This window comes from Tupaia chinensis, unplaced genomic scaffold, assembly GCF_000334495.1.
Source record: "Tupaia chinensis unplaced genomic scaffold, TupChi_1.0 Scaffold000159_1, whole genome shotgun sequence".
NCBI lineage: Eukaryota > Metazoa > Chordata > Mammalia > Scandentia > Tupaiidae > Tupaia > Tupaia belangeri.
In genome coordinates, this window is record NW_006159630.1 from 494,768 (window position 1) to 500,766 (window position 5,999).

Genomic DNA, 5,999 nt, shown 5'->3' on the forward strand with positions numbered 1-5,999 from the left:
AGGCAGCATAGATTTTCGGCCCTCCAAGTCCTATGGTCCACCTCTTCATCTCTCCCTGCTTCTTGGCCCCTGGCAGCCACTGGCTTTCTCAGTGTCTCCACAGTTTTCCTTTTCCGGAATGCCACACAGGTGGGCTCATACACTAGCCATTTCTGCTTCTTTTCCTTAGTAATATGTGTTTAAGATTCCACCATGGCCTTGGTTACTTTTTTTTTTTTTTTTTTTTTGGTAAAGGTGTTTGCCCTTAGGGCATGTGAGCTCACCAGAGATACAGAGACATGAAAGGCAAAGTGAGAAGTCACTTCCCAGGGAGGGTGGCAATGCGTGATCCCTTCTCCATTCTCCTCCTGGGGGTCTTCACACGCACACATACACACCTGGAGTGAGTTTCAAGCTACTGGGTCTGGGATTCAAACTGTGGTTGGCCGTGTGGGAGTCTAGTGATGTAACTGCTACGCCATCTGCTGGTCCCAGCTTTGTTATATCTTGATGGCTCGGGACCAGCGGATGGGGGAATGGTTACACCACTGGACTCCATGCAGTCGGCTGCAATTTGAGTCCTGGACCTGGTGGCTTATAGCTCACACCAGGCGCGTTTTCGTCCATGCCCAAAATCCTGAGAGGAGAATGGAGGAGAAGGGATTGCGGCGTGGCCACCCCCTCCAAGGAGTGACTTCTCGCTTTCTGTCTCTCTGTCTCTCTGTCTCTCTGTCTGTCTGGAAAGCACACACTCCATATAGCAAAAATCTCCTGAAAAACAACAAATACATCTTGATAGCTCTTTTCTTTTTAGCATTGAATAATATTTCATTGTCTAGAGGTATAGTTGATCCACTTTCCTACAGAAGGACTTCCTGGTTGCTCCCAGGTTTTTGCAGTTATAAATGAAGTTTCTATAAACTTCTGTGCAAGTATCTGCAGACATGTTTTCAACTCTCGCTTAAACACGAAGGCGATCCTTGCCGGAGTGAGCGCTGAGAGTATGTTTAGTGCGTGGGAGCTGCCAGTCTGTTCCCGAGTGGCTGGCCCACCTATCTCCAGCAGGGAGTGTGAGCCCCTGCCGCTCCACCCCGCTGCTGTTCGGTGGGGCTTTGGTCATTCATTCTATTAATACTGGACATACAGTGGATCTTGTTTTAATTTGCAATTCCTTAATGACATATGATGTTCTTTTAATCCGATAGGAATGTCATAGCCAAAATACCACAGACTGCATGACCTATAGACAACGACAGTTTCTCACGGTTGTGCAGGTTAGAACGCCTGAACTTGATGCACCAGAAAATTCGGCATCTGCTAAGGGTCTGCTTTCTCGACAGCTGAAGGAAGGAAAGATCTCAGCAGGGTCTCCCACTCTTTCTTTTTAATTTTCCAGAGGCACATGAGCTTGCCAGAGAGACAGAGAGGGAGAGGGAGAAAGTACCTTCCCAATGGGGCCTGGTCACACCACGATTTCCTCTCCACTTTTCACCCTGTTGGGTTCTGGGGTTAGGGCTAGGGTTAGGGCTAGGGTTAGGGGTTAGGGGTTAGGGTTAGGGCTAGGGTTAGGGCTAGGGTTAGGGGTTAGGGGTTAGGGTTAGGGCTAGGGTTAGGGCTAGGGTTAGGGGTTAGGGGTTAGGGTTAGGGCTAGGGTTAGGGCTAGGGTTAGGGGTTTGGGTTAGGGCCAGGGTTAGGGGCTAGGGTTAGGGGCTAGGGTTAGGGCTAGGGTTAGGGTTAGGGTTAGGGCTAGGGATAGGGCTAGGGTTAGGGTTAGGGTTTGAGTTTAGGGATAGTGTTAAGGTTAGGGTTAGAGTTTAAGGATAGTGTTTGGGTTGGGGTTAGGGTTAGGGTTTAGGGATAAGTTAGGGTTAGGGTTAGGGCTAGGGTTAGGCTAGATTTGGGGTACGTGCGTACATGTACCGGTGACTCCTTCAAGCCACAGAGGATCCAGAGGCTACAGGACTGCTCTATTTGTTTTTGTTTTTAAGAGGTTTTTGCTATATGGACACGAAAGTCTCACTAACTCTCCTTTACCGATGTTTTGTTTTTTTACTCTAGGGTACGTGCCCTGCCAGGAGAGACAGTGAGGAACAGAGGGAACGTGAGAGACCACTCCCCCAGTTCCCGGAGGACGGCCATGCCGCAGTCCCTTCTTCATTCTCCTCTTGGGCTTTCAGCACACACGCACATCCCAGGGTGTCTTCCAGGCCATCAGGCAAGTGCAGAGAGCCCTAAGTTCCCCAAGGGCTGGAGCGGGAGTGCTGGCTGAGACCACGAGGCGAAAGCGGGAGCTCCACGCCCTGCCCTCCAGCTCTTGGCAGGTGGTGTGTGTCCTACAGTGCTCTGCACAGATCCAGGCTCAGAGAACATTCCAGAGATATTTGTGGGGTGGAGCAGCTTCAAGACGATTCCTGCTTGTGCATGGGCTCCCTGACCTCGTCCTCGGGGTGGCTGGCTGCCTCCCTCCCGGGCCTGGTTCCTCCCGGGCACAGGATCCCGTCATCCGGGTCTTACCTAAGCAGCACAGGCTGTGCCAGGGAGAGCGCCGGTCGGGCGCAGCCTCAGAGCCCTCCGTGATGACCCAGCAAGCGCCCGACCCCAGTAGAAGAAGTGTCTGGACCATCGGGTGGCTCTCCTTCCTGGAAGCTGCTGGAACAATCAGGACCGGGAAGAGATTACAGACCCGTCGCCAGGTCGCAGGCCTGGGGTTTTACACAAACAAGCCTATCACTGCTCTCACATTACGAAGCGAAGCTGGCGCGCCGGTCTGTGTCTGCATGGGGCACTGAGGGCCCAGATGCAGCTGCATCTTTATTGGCTCTTCCTGCCCGTCCCGCACAGCGACGGAGAAGGAAACGGACATCTTCGTATTTTTCTTGCATAAATCCTGCACAGATGGCTCTTCAGAGATTCCGCCCGCTGCTGCAGGAAATCCTGGCCCGGACGCAGGTCGTCCAGGCTCTGGGAAGCCACCTGCTCATTGATCTTCTGTATGAAGGGTTCTGCTTGTTTATGAACTTGCCCCATAAAATCTGAGTCGTGTTTCCTAAAGGAATAGTGTGGCCTACAGACACAGACAAATAATGATTCTTTGACCAGCTCCTGCTGGCAGACTACAGGCGAGCAACTGACAAGCACAGCTCTCCGTGCACCACCACCGACTGCAGACTCCCCGCGGCCAGGGCTCCCCGTGCACCGCTGCTGACTGCGGACTCCCCAGGCCAGGGCTCCCCATGCACCACAGGCCCACTGTGGAGTCCCCGGGCCAGGGCTCCCCGTGCACGGCAGGCTGTCTGCCGGCTCCCGGCGGCCAGGGCTCCCAGTGCACCGCAGGCCAACACCGGCCCATGGTCCGCTCCCCCGCGTTGGCGAGGTCACAGGGAGGGCCTGCAGGGTCTGTTCTGCTGCTCTCGGGTGCAGACTTGCAGGGCTGCTGCACGCCAAGCAACGTAATGCACGCGTGTCCCAGATTTCTGTTTCCGTCCTGTGCACACATGTACAAGGGCTGCCCTCCATCTGGCACACTCACCCTCTGACCTTCGAGGAGTCGAAGAGTCCAGCTTGCCTCAGTTTCCCCTCTGTTGCAATGGTCTAGCCCTGGGGGCCGGCTTCACACCAGACGCCCACCCACCGTTTGCCTCCGCGCTCGAGTGAGGCTCTTGGCCTCTGCGGTGCCCACAGGGCAGGCTTCCTGCAGGCACCGCTCAGGACGCCACACCTCAGGCTGCAGACACGGCCCCAGAGGCCAGAGCTGGGGCATTGTCCTGCCTGGTTTCTTCTCGGCGCCCACGGCCACCTAAAACTAGGGCACCGATCTGCCCATGAGACTGCTGGGCCCCTCTCCACTAAAATAGGCTTCTGGGTCTGCGGTGGCTTTCCCGAGCTCACAGGCACTCTGAGCTCACTGTCCAGAGAGCAACCAGGTGGGCGGGAGGACAGGTGGGCTGGCTCAGCGGTTTCTGCTTCCAGTGGGTCACCACCACAGGACTCTGCCCAGTGGGGAGTACAACCCCTTCCACCTGCCTGCCACAGTCAGTTTGGGGCCAAGGGTCTTGGGGCCTCGTGGGGCAAAAAGTCGTGCTGCGGAGGATGACAACGGTCATGCCCTGGGGTGGATGTGGGCGCCATGGCCTAGGGGACCCAGGAAACGCGCTGGCTCCTTCCTTGGCACACTGCCTCTCGGCCACGTGCCCAAAGCCCAGCCAGCGCGTCCTGACCACCTGACCAGCACGCAGCGCCTCTTCTCCAGGGAGACGGCCTTTGGAGCGCTTGGCTGGCCACGTCCTCTCACATGGCTGGCAATCCGAAGTGAGACTCCCTGAGTGGCTGCAGGAAGAGCTGAGGACAGGGGGAAGGGCCATGTGCACCTCTGCTCAGCACCAAGACACGGCTGCATCCCTGCTTCCTGGGTGCGCTGGCCCAGAGCCCCGGTCTCTGCGGCTTCCTCTGTTGCGATCGTGTTTGAGGTGGACTGTGGGTCCCGTGTTAGGCCATCCTTGGGGTGGGTGCGTGTCTTGTATGTAGGCCCGAGTCCTGGGGAGAGGGGAACTGTCCTCCACACCTTCAGGGGAAGAAATTGAGGCACAGGGGGCCAGGACACAGGGCCAACCTCCAGAGAGGGAAACCTCGCCCAGACTCATTTGGGACCTCGGGGTTAGCCTGAGGTGCTGGGCACACGAGTGTTAGCCTGGACGGCATGAGTAGAGACGAACGCGGGGTCGGAGCGTGTGCTGGGAAAGGACACGGAGCCCAGGCAGGAGGGCTCTCTGCCACCAGCCCGGAAGCTCTCTGGTTCCCTCTGGGTGGCAGAGGGCTCAGGCCGCAGGGGAGACCCACACACCGGGAGGCAGCCAGGAGAGACTCCGAAAGGCACTGCCAGCTCCCCGTTCCGAGCAACGCCCCGCGGATGAACTGCAAAGCCACAGGGCACGTCCCTGCCTACTTCTGCACCCAAGGGGCAGGCTCCCGTCCAACGTGGGTGCTCAGCAGACCCCGTGGGTGGGGCTCCAACAAGGGTCTGGGGGGAGACACAGTGGCACTGGCAGGAGGGGACATCTGAGAGTCACACAGGTGACCTTGGCCTGGCACTGAGCAGCATGGGGAGAGGCTCCCACAGGGGGCTGAGCACACGGCCACTCCGGGGCTGTCGCGGCCCAAGATCTGCCGTGCCCTGTGCAAAGCGCCCCACCCACCCACAGGTGGCCTTGAGAACGGCTCATCAGGAAACACACGCTTCCTGTCACACGTGACACTACAGGCTCTAAGCTCCGTAATGAGCTTTATGATGCCAGAGCTGACATTTCCCCAGGGAGCTCACTTCTGTGTTCAGTGCAAATGAGCACCCTCAGGACAAGTGGCTTCCTGGGGTCTCCAGCGCATGGTTGGGAGAGGAGGGTCCACGAAGGTGCTCTGGCCGCCTCTTCTCACGGAGATGGACAGACTCTAGGGATGCGCCTCTCCCCAGACAGCCAGAGGGCGAGCCAGGAGAGCCAAGCACGGTCTTGCCCAGGCAGCTGCAGGCCAACGGCCACGCAGAGCTCAGATTGGCGGTGAGGAGTCCAGGAGAGGGCGCAGCAAGGTTCCCTGCAGGCCCCTCGGGCTCTGACCCCTTTCCCCACCGTTACTGTCACCGTAGTTGTCCAGGAGGGAGGTATAGAAACACACACCTGCACCCCAGCTATGTGCCAGTACTCTGCTGCATCTGTACCGGAATCTCCTCTGGGAGACATTGGACTGCCCCTGCTTCCCTCCTCAGGGCTCGACCACCTGCGGAGGGGCTGTGTCCCGATGTCACGCTTTCCTCACTGACCACGTCTAGTTTCCACTCAGTCATGTCACGTGGAAGCGGGACCAAATCGTGGCGTATCATCTCAGACTCTCAGGGGCCACGTGGTGTGGCCAGCTGGCAGGAGGCTCAAGCCCCAGGGAAATAGGACCCGAAGCCGGGAGGGACCACCAGGGAGGTCCTGGCTCAAGTCCAGAAGCGGCTGTCTGTCCTGGGCACTTCCGGCGCTGGCTCC